Source organism: Notamacropus eugenii, chromosome 6, assembly GCF_028372415.1.
Source record: "Notamacropus eugenii isolate mMacEug1 chromosome 6, mMacEug1.pri_v2, whole genome shotgun sequence".
Classification (NCBI taxonomy): Eukaryota; Metazoa; Chordata; class Mammalia; order Diprotodontia; family Macropodidae; genus Notamacropus; species Notamacropus eugenii.
In genome coordinates this window covers 335,520,386-335,535,338 of record NC_092877.1, presented here as the reverse complement: position 1 = coordinate 335,535,338, position 14,953 = coordinate 335,520,386, and the positions used below count along the sequence as shown (strand labels likewise).

The window sequence follows — 14,953 nt, the reverse complement described above, 5'->3', positions numbered from 1 at the left end:
GAATGTAACTTCGATGGGCTGGCCACATAATTCAAATGCCAAACATACTTTTGCCTAAAATACTATTTCACAAAGAACTTACACAAGGCAAATGTTCACATAGTGGTCAAAATAAGTTAGAGAAGGACACTATCAAAGTTTCTCTGAAGAACTTTGGAATCAATTGTAAGACGTAGGAGATACTGGCATAGGACTACCAAGCATGGTATGCTCACATCAAAAAGATACCATCCTCTATGAACAAAGCAGAATTGCAGTACCTCAAAAAAAACCCAGAGATGCCCAAAATTAGAGATATCTGCACTCCAAATGTTCATATTAACTATTTCTGCCTGACCTTGGTAGAGTCTTGTGAGATCATATTGCTCTGATCGGCCACAGTTAAACACAATGTGCCTTTACCCCAGCATAATAATATCATTTTGGCCCATAGAATGTAGGACAATAACCACCACCATGGTTTGTATATTTCTTCCTTTGTAACGCTCAACTTCATTTATTGCAACTTCTCTGAGAGCAAAGTCTATGTTGTATATACATTCACATACATACATGCATACATGTATATATATATACATGAACATATGTGTATATAATATATACCTACATACACATGTACATACATATATATATATATATATCTACCAACACAGTTCTTTAACTATAATAGACATAAAATAAGTATTTGTTGACCAAATGAGAACACTGTAACAAACCTCTCTATTTACATGATAATTTCAAGTGAAGAAATATTTATTATAGGCTTACAGCCTTCTAGGCACTGTGCTAAGCATTGGTTGGTTGATTGGTTGTTGTCCTTCATTCTCAAAGAGGACCAAAATGATATCAACATGATAAAGTGAGGTCTCAGTGTGTCCCACTGTGGCCAATCAGACCAATACAAGCTCGGAATGCTCTATAACAGGTTGGGCACAGATAGTCCATGTGAACATTTGAGTGGATACTCAAAATTTGCACATCCTATGTTTACTTTGTGCTTTCTCAATTCTGCTTTGCTCATAGAGCCCAGCATCCTTTCTGATGTGGGCACGCCATGCTGAGCTGTTCTGTGCCAATGTCTCCCATGTTGCACAGTCAAATCCAAAGTTCTTGAGAGAGACCTTGAGAGTGTCCTTGTATCGATTCTTCTGGCCACCATGTGATCCCCCGCCTCACGCAAGTTCTCCATAAAATAGTCCTTTTGGCAAGTGTACATTGTGCATTTGAACAACGTGGCCAACCCATCAGAGTTGCTCTGTCTGAAGCATAGTTTGAATGTTTGACAGCTGAGCTCATACAAGGAATGGTACCTTATCCTGCCTCAGAATCTTCCTAAGACAGTTCAAATGGAAGCAATTCAGTTTCCTGGCATGGTGCTGGTAGACTGTCCATGTTTCACAGGTATACAGTAATGAGGTCAGCACAATGGTTCTATAGGCCTTCAATTTGGTAGTCAGTCTAATACTTCTCTCCCAGACTTTTAGTCAGAGCCTCCCAAACTCTCAAAGCTAAACATTAGTGATGCAAAAAAGGCCCTTTATACTCAAGAGAGGAAATAACATGTAAACAACTATCTGCAAGACATGTATACATAATATATGTTATATTGTAGTTATATGTACACATATATTAGAATTATAATGAATATATTAATATAACCTAGAGTCCCAAAACCTGTAGGTATGAGCCTATCTCTTCAATGGTGTACATCAGTGCACTGAGTCTACTGAGGGGTGGAGAGCTGTTGGAAAGAGCAGGAGAGAAGACAATGTCAGACTTTCAACTCTCATGAAGTTTTTTTGGGCTCTTCTGGTTTCCAATTCCAAGACAGAAAATGGGTTGTTCTAGAAAGGACTCTGGGAGGAAGCTGACATGAAAAGAACTGGCGGTCTCCAGTTTATCCCTAAACTTAGCTTGCTACACTCGAGATTTGGGGAACTTTCCCTTGGGTGGGATCTCTTTCTTTGTTGCGATGAATTATCTCACTCTCAGTGGGACAGCTTCTTTACTCTGTATGTTTCCAGTATATATTTTCCTATCTATACTTTTTCTGGCTTCTGTTGTGCTATGATTTGCTATTCTCTTATGGGTTCTTTTTGGAACTTGTATTTGGTGGGAAGTCAAGTCTTGGGTATAAAGCTTAGGATCCTCCTTTCCCCATTAAAAAAAAAAGTGAACAGAAGTTAAGCTTGAAAATGAGAAATACATACCCTAGACTTACTGTATTTAAAGGAACTGTGAGGTATAATTCTAGCCTAACACCTCCTCTCTGTGGGTTTTAGTGAACTGCAAACTCAATGTGGGTCAGCAATATCATTCAGCAACCAGAGACTAATGAGATCTTAGTCTACATTAAGATGAATATAATTTCTTAAAGTAGAGAAGAGGTAGTCTCACAGTCATCTACCCACATTAGACATCACTGAAAATATTGTGTTCAGGTCTCAGTGCCACAGTTTAAAAAAATATATCAGCTGGAGCATGTCACGAAGATGGCAACCCATATCATGAAGGGCTTTGAGTTCGCATCATCGAAGGATCAGAAATAGGGGATGTTTAATCAGAAAAAGAGAAGACTGAAGGAGGAAATGAGAACTATCTTCAAGTATTCAAAGCACTGCCATGTGGATTACATGTTCTGTTTGGTCCCAGAGGGCTGAATCATGAGCAGTGGATAAAAGTTGCAAAGAGGTCAAAAACTGATGTCAGGACAAAACATCCAGACAAATAGAGTTGTGCTTTCAAAGGTGAGAGATTTTCCTACTCCTCATATTAGATGTCATATTAGGAGTTGGATGACCACTTTTCAGGTATGTTAGAGTGGAAATTCCTTTCATATGTAGGTTGGATAAGATAGCCACAGAGGTTCCTTGCAATTCCAATTATCTGTTTCTGAGTATTCTTTTAGGACTATGCTCACCTACATTTTTAAAGGGATTATGAGTAAATATGAGAGTTTGCAGCTTGCATTTTTTCTAAATACTCTTTCCTATTTGAAAAGCCAGATGTACTATTGCCTGTTTCACAGTCAGAACCAATCTGAAATGGCTTCTGCTAGCATGGTGAAGGCATAAAGAGATCAAATGACTTCTGGCCCAATAGAAAGCCCACTGTTGAACTGCTCTGAGTGCCAGTTTTGGCCAGTCATTAGGCCTACTTACCTCAAGTCAGTGGGTCCTCCCGGCAAGAACAATTTATAAACTGCCCAGAAATATTGTGCCCAGAATATGAACACTTTCTCAGTCATGCATAGGTGGCACATTTAAGTTCTCAGTATTAGAAGGAAGAAAATGATTTGCACAGCAAATGGAATTAAAATTTGCCATTTATTTCTGGAAGGTAAAGTGGCTAGGCATTAGTCTATTGAGATGTAATCATGCTCTCCTGCTTGTTTTTGCTGCTTATCTCTTATTCTGTCTTGTTGAAAATCAACTATATAAATCTAGGAAGTTTATAGACCATAATTAAAAAGACTACCTTAAAAGTGATAGAATAAGTTCATGGTTTGGTAAGTCTTTGTGATGCAATCAGTGAATGTTGTATGGTTACTACCAAACATCAAACCTTGCTAATGCCACCTGTGTACCTCGTTCTAGGAATGTGACTTCTGTGCTGCTGCCAAATGATCTTTGGGTCTCCCAAATTAACTGAAAAAAGGGCTTATTATATTGGGTTTATGGTGAAACTTTCAAGTGACCTTCTGGTTGTGTTTCTGGAAGTATTTCAATTCTCTTGACTAAAAATTGTAACCCAAGACCACAGACCAAAAAATTATAGCTAGCCATGCATAATGCTAGCTAAGAGCCTTTTGCAAGAGATTTCCTAGCGCATCTCTGGTTCAGCCTTGCTATTAAATACTGTAAGGGTATGTTAGAAAGTGAGTTCCTCAACTGCGATTTTCATTTAGCTCAACAATATTATTCATTTAAAATTTATAAACCACTAATAAACCATTAATAAACACTGAATATTGTATAGAGTGTTGATCTTGGAGTCAGGAAGATGTTGGCTCAAGTCTTACCTCTCATACATACTGAGTGTAAGAATGGTGGATAAACCTTTTTTTAACTTCTCAGTACCCTCAAGTAACATTCCAATGCAGGAAATTACCAGTGCTCACAGACCTGCATCAAAGGGACAGAATTCCCACACAGTTCCAAAGCCAAAGCATGATCGAGGTAGCAAAAAATGATGATAACTGCCTTTCTGCCCCCAGCATTCTTTCAAAGGCTATAGGATGAATGCATTAAAAATAATTCAATGGTTAGATCTTTCAAAGGAAACATTCTAGGCCCTTTCACACAAAATTGAAAACCATAGACTTAGCTTTCCAATATACACTGTATAGCACTTGAATGTCAGACTCACCAAGATGAATTTAGATAATAAGAGGTTTAGGATATGTGAGGATTTTTCTTACTGTGATTCAGGGAATGTATATGTAATTCCTAAAACAGAAGGTCCATAGTAGTAACAGCCCTACTATGCACCTGAGCAAAACTTATGCATTCAGACAAAATATTAATATTTTGTATGTATTCATATGTATGAATATGAAATATGAGTAGAAAATATTAAAAATTCATATTTTGTATATATTCATATCCAATACATGCTAAATAAATTCTCTTGTAATGTAATTATTTAACCACAAATGATAAAAATAATTTTACCAGCAGGAAGCATTAATCATATGTATTCCATGTGATTTTATATGACAGCTTTAATATACTCTTTCTTAGGTGAATGTGAGTGTGTGTGTGTGTGTGTGTGTATGTTGGGGCAATCTCTAGAATCAGCAAGTTTCTTATTCCTCTGTTTGTGATGATCAGAATGGATTTCTTCTCTTTTTTTTTCTTTTTAAATACATACACCCTCCTAGCACTACCACCATGAGCTGAGTATTTCAGATTTATGAAATATCTTTGAGTGTAATGATGGCAAGTTCTTTGTTGAATATTCATTAAATATCCTTTCCTCACAGGGCACATAAATCCTGTGAAATGCAATACATATGCACTTTAAACTTTGACATAAAATACTCATATTTCTAAGATGAAGGAGTTTTTCTTCTTTAAGCACTCTCTCAAATCATATATAATCAGGAACATTGGCAACACTGCTGCTAGGAGCAGGACAGAGAGAACATCAAGAAATCCAAATGAATTCAGTCCCATTAAATGTAATGGTGTGGTAAATCTCAGTTTACCATCTGCTATAGAGCATGGATACACTATTGGAATTCCACATCTTATTTACATAACAGATAAGAATGTGCTCAGAGATTTATATGGGGAATGAATACCCGGAGACACAACTAAGTTTCTACTCTACTCACATCTGGGGGACATCTACAGCTGTATAAAATTAACACCACTCCAAGTTAGCCCTTCTGAGGTAAACCAAAAATTTCATTTGATCCAAATATTATCTTAATGTTGGGAGCACCAGAAATAGTTTCTCACAGACTTGGTGAAAACTGGATTAACCATTTCACCTAAAGAAATCTCCTTTTAAATCAATACTGATTTTGAGGAAAAATTATATGAAATTCCATTTCTGATCTGGGAATGTGCCATGGGTAGAATCTACTCTCTCCTCACCTTCCATCTATAGTTTCCTTCAAAAGAGGGCTCACTTCCCATGTCTTACAGGGACCTTTGTACTTCCCTTTCTCCCATTTAGGAGCATGCACTCCCTTTTCAAATTACCTTCGTGACTTTACACAACATATATTTATACTTATACGTATGCTATATATTCTCTCCAGAGAATGTAAGTTCCTTGTAGTCAAATAATGTTTTTTCCTTCATTTTTATGCCCTAGAACTTAGCATTGTGCCTGATACATAATAATCATTAAAAAAAAAAAAATCCTTATTGACTTGTTAACTTTATTTGTATCCCTAGAACTGAACACCGTACATTGTGCATAGCTGATTCTTATTAAATACTTGCTTTGGAATTGTGACATATAGAAGGATTAGCAAAGAATTTTGTGTAATAATAAAAGGGAACATACAGGAAAAAGTGGGCTGACCATTTAGCAAGAGTTAGGGATAACAGAGAAACAGCCCAATCATTGCATTGACATCTACAAAGTATGATCATTGTAGATTCAGAACTGGAAGGAATTTCAGAGGTTATTTAGTCCAACATCTTTATTATTAAAATAAAGCAAGAAAATAACTTGCTCAAGGGTACATAGACAATGTGTAACAGAGCAGAGATTTGAATCTTTTCTTTTGTCTCGAACTCCATTGTTTTTTGTTTGTCTTTGGTTTTTGCTGAATCATCTAGTTTCTTGTTTAAAAACAAAACAACAAAAAACCTAGAGAAAGATCTCCATCATGTCAGACAAGATATTTTATGAGGGTTTCTATGGAAATATGTACAAAAGAATTATCTGCATCAATGAAGAGAATATCCACATTTATGAACTCACGAGGACATTAAAAATTGCACTTAATAACTCAACCATGTGGGTAGGGTCACACATAATGAAATGACGTTATTATGGGGATTGAATGCTAAACTATTTTGAAAGTCACTCCTCTTTCGGCAAAGTAATCTGAGAGAAAGGGAGGAGAGAGAGACAGAGAGAGACAGAGAGATGGACAGACAGACAGACAGAGAGAGGATAGAGACACAGAGAAAGAGACAGAGAAAGATGGAGAGAGAGGGAGGGAGGGAGAGAGAGAGAAAAAGAGAGAGAGAGAGAGAGAGAGAGAGAGAGAGAGAGAGAGAGAGAGAGAGAGAGAGAGAGAGAGAGAGAGAATCTAAAAAGACAAGTATGTTGGTATGGTCACCTTCCAGGACAGTAGCTTCTTTCAAAGTATATGTTAATGTTATGACTTCATACTTGCTCTAAAGGATGATTCCTCTCTGAAAGCAAATGAAAGGAAACCATTCTTTTTCATCAAATAGAAAGGAACTTACTTGATGATATGGATGGTAAGAATGTTAGTTTTTGTTGCTTGGGAAGTAGCAGTAATGGTGATGATGGTGATAGTTGATACTGACATCACATTTTAAAGCTGGAAAGGTACTCAAATTTATTATTTCATTTGAGTATCACATGTCTGTGAAATATGTGTTCTTAGTATTATTATTTCCACTTTGAGCAACCATGTACACTCTAAAATGTAAACCATAAACATGACATGAATTTTTCTTTGAGATGTGCATATATTTTTAAAAACATTTCATTGATGTATTTGTATTTAAATAATAATTGTTAAAGGAAACACCTACCCCTTTGCACCTGCCTCTATATTGCAACAGTTAAGCGAATACCTAATTGACACCATCTAACAATGGATTTAATCTTTATTGCATTAGTAGTCTCTTGCTTCTCTCACATGAGGAGGAAGTTATGTTTCATTACAATGTGAGGCAAATTTTAGAGGAATAAGTTAAAAGGAAACCTTTTAATACAAAAAAGTATACCACATCTTAATGTCACACTGTTAACAGGAGTTAAAGGGGGCAGTGATTCTATGAAGCCTAGGTTATAGTGTTAATTCTAGCTAAGAAAGATGAGTTCATAGAAAACATTTGGTGGAAATCCTTCACCTTGGAAATGGAGAAGTTAAGGGCCAGTTTGAATGACTTGCCCGCATCATGGAGTTAGTTAGTGGTGTGTTCTTTCTTTAATCCAATTCATATCCATTGTATTTTATAATGAAAAGATCACTCTTTCAAGTTTCAGAAGACATGAGTTCAATCCTTTGCTCTACTGCTAGGCTGATTCTCCGGTGGGAGGCTGGACTAAATCTATTGCCTCCAACATATTTTGTTCTGCAACCACTTTTCAACAATAATGTCAACTAGAGTTATGAATCCTTAGAGTAATTTGATGAATAACTTAAAGTGTTCCTCCGGATTTATTCATTAAGTTCTCACTATAAATACAATAATAACTTTTGCCCAAAAAAATTTCAAATCACTGTTGAAACAAAATTATAATGCTTCAAACATATATGTACTCATTGTCACAAAGGAAAGATGTGTTTGTAATCTAATTGGCAAAATATTTACTGCTAAGATACCACTAAAGAATTTTTAGTATGAACTTCCACGTGAGTTTTATGAACCACTAAATGGAATCTATTGGACTAAATAATCTCAGATCCCATGATAAGATTCTCTGTTTAATATCTTCAGGCTAAAAAACAAAAATCATGTTGCTGTTCTACTCACAAAAGTCATTTAGGTAGTGTCCATACTGATAAAATAATGGACATTTAAAATCTTGATGTATATTTTAGGAAATAAACCCTATAAAACAAGTTCTCCTTGATTTCAATAACTTGTTTGATTTTATAATTACTATTCCTTAAAACCTGCCAACACACACAGACACACAAACACATATATGTGTGTGTATAAATATATATATACACATACATACATACATACATATATGTATTAGAAAAGGTAAAAGGTAAAAATATGAGGCTATACAACAGGTTTACCGAAATTCCAGTTAAACCTTCTTTTACCCCCACTTAGAAAGTTAGAATTAATTCAACACTGTTCATTCTTTTTTCACCTATTCTTAACAAAGTGTCAAGAAATTTGAGAATGTTGTTATTGACAATGGCACTCTACCAGGGAAAAGTTAAAGTTAAGAAAATATATTGGGTTTTTTATTCAAAACTTGAGAAAAAGAAGCCTATAAAGATTGAGATGAAAGTGCAATATCAGCATATACATATTTAACAATATTTCAACAGCATGTCATATGGGCTTTTAATAGAGCAGCCACTAGGTCATGGAAACCCAAGCAAAAAAATTAGTCCTTTATCCTGTATCTGTCCCTTTTACTTCCACAGCGGTGGAGTCCAAGTGGCAGAAAAGGGAGCCAGAGTGGATAAGAAACAATATTTTAAGATTACTTATAAACACTAATTTAACTGATGGTTCTCTAAACGTGAGATCTTTGTCCAAAGTCCAAATAATAAAAGGTATCAAAAAAACCCTATTAATAATGATTATTTTTTTGCAATTCAGAAAAGCAGAATATAAAAGGAAGTCATAGATAAACCTAAGGAAAGCCTCAAAGACAATAAGAACAATAATTTCTTGAGTCATCACACCTGTCGAGTATATAGGAGAATAAAGACAAAGATTACTGTGAAGAAAATCATAACTTATGTACTTATGTCAGAGGATGAAATAGTAGATAAATCAGTGGAGAACTGATATATACATTAATTTTTGGTAACTTCAAAAGGGATGTGGGCACAGGGGATGATAATGACAAGTACAATGGAAAATATGGTCCAGGCTGAAGAAGAGGATGAGGTCAGAGTCTTGAGGATATCCAGAAGCCTCACATCGACATCCTATGAATGATCTGTTTAAGAGGCACCTCAGGGCTGTAGTGGAGAAGGCACTGCACTTGGAACCAGGAAGACCTGTGTTAGAATCCTACCTATGATTTTTACTGGCTGTGGAAGCCTGGGCAAGTCATTTAAATACTCGCAACTTTAGCTTCCTCATCTTTAAAATGGGGCAGTAATAACACCCATAACACCAGGTTGTTATGAGAGTCAAATGATATAGATAAATGTCTGTGTATATGTATGTATACATGCATCTATACATGTATACACACAATATGTATACAGCCATGTATATGTATTTCATGTATGTATGCATATGCACATGCATGTATGAATATATACACTATGTCTTCACAGATAGGAAAAATTGGTTCTTAATATGGAAATAATTTCAGAATGAATAGTTTGTGTGCAAACAGGGCCAGAAACTTATCTGCTGTCTTCCACTTTCACACTGTCCTCTAGTCTAGGACCAGAGATTTTCCTTGTTTACCTGTCTCATTCCCTAGGATCTAACAATGGACTGAACCATGGAGTGGAGTTGAAATTTGGAGGGTGCCTCAGATGTATCTTATCCCTCTGTAGCCAGACAGACTCCAAGACTCCATTGACTACTGCCTTAACTATCAGGTAGGACCAGTGATTTGTCACCTTCTCTGCTGACATGAACATAATGCCCTTTTTACCCCACCTTACCCTTTTCCACCTCTTGTTGAGGAATTAATAAATAATTAAATTAGCATTTCTCTGTTGTCATGAAGACCCTGAGAATTCCTGTAATTCTAAGTAATAGACTTCCTAGACTGAAGCTCCCTTTAGTATTACCTGATCCCTTGTAAGTATCAATGTGAACTTTATCATTCACATGTCCCTATTCCATTCTATTCAGGTAAGAGGAAAGATTAGGACTGGATAAATAGATCTAAGAATTATCTACCCAGAGATGATAATTGAACCCATGGAGCTGATAAGGTTACCAAGGGAGATAATATTGAGGAAGATGAGAAGACCCAGTATAGACACATGGGGGAAGTTTGCATTTATTGATCTTGTCCTGCAGGAAACTTTAGTAAAAGATTGAGAAGCAGTAGTCAGACAGGAAGAAGGAGAAGCAAGAAAGAACAGGGTCATACAAATCTAGAGAGGGCAAAGCATCCAGGAGAAGAGGGTCTCAAGGACTACAGAAAGGTCAAGAAGGATGAAGATTGAGTAAAAGCTTTTGGATTTGGCAATTGAGAAATTAATGGTAAATTTAGAGAGAGCAGTTTTACTTGAATAATAACATCAGAAACCAAGTTCCAGAAAATTTAGAAGAGTGAGTGGAGAACAAGTATAGATGGAAATCTTAGATCTATTGCCCAAGTGTTTACCCATGAATGGGAGGAAAGAAATAGTATTATAGGTATTGGGGAAGGGTTGATTTAATAAAGTCTGACTTTTTTATATTTTAAAGAAGAGGAAGACATGAGTATGTTTTATAGGCATCAGGGAAGCAGTTAGTAAAATATGGAGAGACTGAAGATTGTTGAGAATGGGGATGATAGATGGGGTAATTGTTGGAGAAAATGGAGCAAGAGTTCACAGATTAGCCTTGTTGAGGTAAAAAGCTACATTTGTCTGACACAATGATAGGGAAAGACAGCTGTGTGATGTGAGATGAGAAAGATGGGGGAAAAGGGAATTCAATTTTTGATGATATATTAGATAAGTCTCAACTGAGAGAACTAGAGTTAGGGATGTCATGGAAGTCTAGAGGAGGGATGAGATTTGGAATAGTTGCTATGGTAAGAAGGATATTGAATCATTTAGGGAGGCAGAAAAACATTGCTCTGTTGCATTGAGGTCCCAGAGGAGATAATGTAACAAAATTTTAGTGGACTCAGTCAACACAATTTCATAATTTTCCCCAACTGTTCAATAGCACTTAATAGGAGTAAAGATAGAGGATGGTAAGAGTAATCCATACTGGAGCTTGACAAAGAACAACTGAAGATAGAATAAAAGGGCAAGAAACTCAAAAGTAGAGGACAGTGTAGATTTGAACTGTCCAGCTGTGAAAAGGAAAAGTGTATACTCGGTGCAGGATCTCAATGCTTATAAATTACTTTGAATGAAAAAACAGACAATGGAAAGTCATTTTTCTCAACTGTAAAGTCCTAAACCAAATCTGCTGCTCAATCAGTTACCTTCTTTCAGTCATGTTGGACCATTGATCAAACATGTAATAGGTATGAGCTATGAGGTGTTCGGAGAACATATCAACATATTAGTAGCCATAGTCTCTGCTCTCAAAGATCCTATGCTTTATGGGGTCACAAGTGATCACTGCAGGAAAGATAGACATAAACACATACAACAAAAACATAAATTAAATAAATAGGGACATTTATAATGGTGGTGAGACATATGTGTATATGTAAGGGTCCTGAAAGGTAGATGAAATGATTAGGATGATCATAAATAGAAGGTATGAAGCTAAGCAATTGACCAGCAGGCAGTGAATAAGCTCTGAGCAGAGTGTAGAAGAAAGTGAGAGAAAGGGACATGTCTAAGAAGAAGTAGGCATGGAATTATAGGTAAGGGAAGTGGCATATACAAAGATAATGGAATTAAGGAAGCAGCACATGGCATGAAGAGCTATTGCTTGTGAATCAGGAAATGTGGGTCCTAGATATATTACCAATATCAGGCCTCTGGACCCAGATGGCTCAGGAGAAGAAAGTGATGTTGGTGACCTTGCACAGTCTTCCCTCACTCAAATCAAAGTCAACTGCAAGTCATGTCATCATCCTGATGTCATGGTCCTCTTCCAGAATGAAGGACAAATATAACAACAACAATTAATCGATGACACATTTTTCAATAAACCTTAACACAAGCCCATTCAGACACTTTTTACCCCTTCCTTTGCATGATACTAATTTGGAGGGTTGAGGTGAAGGTGAGTGGACATGAAAATAAGTTACCCTGTTTCAAAACCTAAGAGATACCTTTTCACTCAGTAGACAAGGTTAGACAAAACCGAATAATACTATCTAGAGAGAAATACTGTCAAGCTATATTCTCAGAAAGCTTTCAAAATTGCATGTCCTAGAGGCTTGTAAATCTTACCCCCAAATTCTACTTGTTTAAAAATGGGTGTTTTCCCCTCTGATGAGCTGTTGGTTACACACCTCATCAGTGAACTATCCCAGAGGGAGGAAACCAGAATCAGTTTCAATCAAAACCCAATAATCCATTTGAAGCTAAACTTGGTCCCTGCACATTTCTCATAAGTCAAGAGGGAAAATACTCTCAGTCTGGGCACTGGAGCTAGGAGAAAACATTTTCCATGCAATCATCCAAATCAAATATTTGGCTCTGTTTCTTTGGACGATACATCCTCCGACTGTCAAATGTCGGTCTAGATGAGCTTAGAGAAAAGAAGAGGAACAGCAGAATGGGAAGGAAGGATTTCCTTCTGCTCCTTGTATAGTCATAGTTGGGCACTGTCTCCTGTGATATTGTCATTAAGTATTAGTGTCATTAGCCCAAGAGCCAATCCAACCATCTGGGCACATAAACTTTGGTTTTGCAAATTAAATACAACTTAGATAACTTACAATTTTTTTTACTGAGCAAAGATAAAAACATTCAAATCGATTTCAATCATAACCATTACTGTTATTTTATCTGTATTTTCAAATTCTCATTAGAAGATTATAGACATTGTTTTACCTTAACATATATAGGAAAAGTAGCTATCAAATTTAAGTCAAAACATTCACTAAAATAAAGCACCATCTACTAGGGAACGGTTAAGGAAATTATGATATATGAATGTGTGGAATATTTTATTTGGTAAGAAAAAGTGAATGTAAAGAATTCAAAGAAATATGAAGATACATAAAATGATGGAGAGTGAAGGAAGCAGAGTGCTCCCCCAACCCCTCATCTTAATACTGAGAACAACCATAGAGCTAAGGATAAAAATAACAACTTCATGATATACATATATAATATATATTATATATATATATATATATAATATATATACACACATGAAAGAAGGTCCTTCCCAACAAGAGAAACCAAAAAGTTTAACCACTTATTGGTGGTGGGAAATTTCAGTAACTGGGAAGTCCCACACTTATGCTATCCACCACATTGATAGGAAACATGTGGAGTAGAAGTACTTTGCTCTCTCTGGTTTTCAGAGAATGGAAAGACTTCCACCTTCATGCTCTGCCACCCAAAGGTGGTTGCATCATTGCTGTCCAAAATAAGGACCTGCTCAAGGATGATATTAGAATAAGCTCCAAATTTTGTCTGCTGAGAGAATCTACTGAAAGAACTCTTCCTCTAACTTACTATATTTCATTGGGCCTCAGGCATATGACTTTGGTACAGTACAGTAGAATTGCTCCCCAGAAGAACATATCCAATGGCAATAGAATGTCTTACTTTTGACATAAAAACAAAACAAATAATAAGTGATATATGATAATATATGTCTTATGCATCCCTACAGTGACTTAAACTGCCTGCTACGGCAAGTAGTAACCTGCACCGGTAGAGGGGTCACCTAAGCCAATGAAGTCATCATCACCATCACATCATCATTTTTATAGCATGCATGTAACACCTACTATTGCCAGAGACCATGTGGAGTGCTTTTTAAATTTTAGATCATCTGATCCTGACAAAAAATTTGGGAGGTATGTGCTATTATTCTAATTTTACAGTTAGTGAAACTAAGACAAACTGAGGTTAAGTGATGTGTCCAAGGTTTATAAAAAGAGTCACTTCATCCCAGAAAATATTTATCAAGTGCCTACTATGTGTAGGCTCTGAGGACCAAATAAAAACTGTATAGTCTACTAATGGAATGACATGTGTAGAAGACGATGGTACATGTAAGACTCGTGTCTTGTAAGCACTTTTGTGAGGTATAAAACCCATGGTGATCTTTTGAAAGATTAAAAAGTTTTCCTGATGGTATATTTTCTCATGAGCAAACCATGAAGCCAACTAAACAAGCACAGCTGAGAAGACAGCATAAATCTCTCAAGGGAAAAAAACGAAACAAAACAAAAACCTTAAGAACAATAATTGGTGGTCCAATCATTCTGGAGAGCACTTTGGAACTGTGCCCAAAGGGCTATAGAACTGCGTATTCTTTGAATACAGCAATGTTGCTACTAGATTTCTATCCCAAAGAGATCAAAGAAAAGAGGAAAGGACCTGTTTGTAGGGACATATTTAGAGCAGCTTTTTTTGTAGTGGCAAAGAAGTGGACATTGAGGCGATGTCCGTGAATTGGAAATGGCTGATCAAGCTGTGGTATATGGTTGTGATGGAATGCTATTGCACTATAAGAAAAGATGAGAAGGATGGTGTGAGAAAAACCTAGGAAATCTTATATGAATTAATGCAGAATGAAGTGAGCAGAACCAGATCATTGTACACAGTAAGGTCAATATTATAATGATGAATTGTGAAAGACTTAGCTACTCTGATAAAGACACAATCCAAGACAATTCCAACGAACACATGACAGAACTCCACAGACAAAACCGATAAACTGAGTGTAAATTCAAGCATATGGTTTTTTTTTTTACTTTC

General features: G+C 36.2%; 2 long non-coding RNA genes across 4 annotated transcripts in view; one reads left to right on the top strand and one right to left on the bottom strand.

The window, feature by feature from the left end:
- Positions 1-14,040, top strand: part of LOC140511692 (uncharacterized) — a 66,303-nt gene extending 52,263 nt beyond the window's left edge. The window contains exons 2-3 of the long non-coding RNA XR_011969637.1: positions 9,859-9,979; positions 13,860-14,040. This is a non-coding gene — a long non-coding RNA (uncharacterized lncRNA). The remainder of the gene's footprint in view (positions 1-9,858; positions 9,980-13,859) is intronic.
- Positions 1-14,953, bottom strand: part of LOC140511693 (uncharacterized) — a 51,585-nt gene that overhangs the window by 11,912 nt on the left and 24,720 nt on the right. The window lies entirely within an intron of this gene.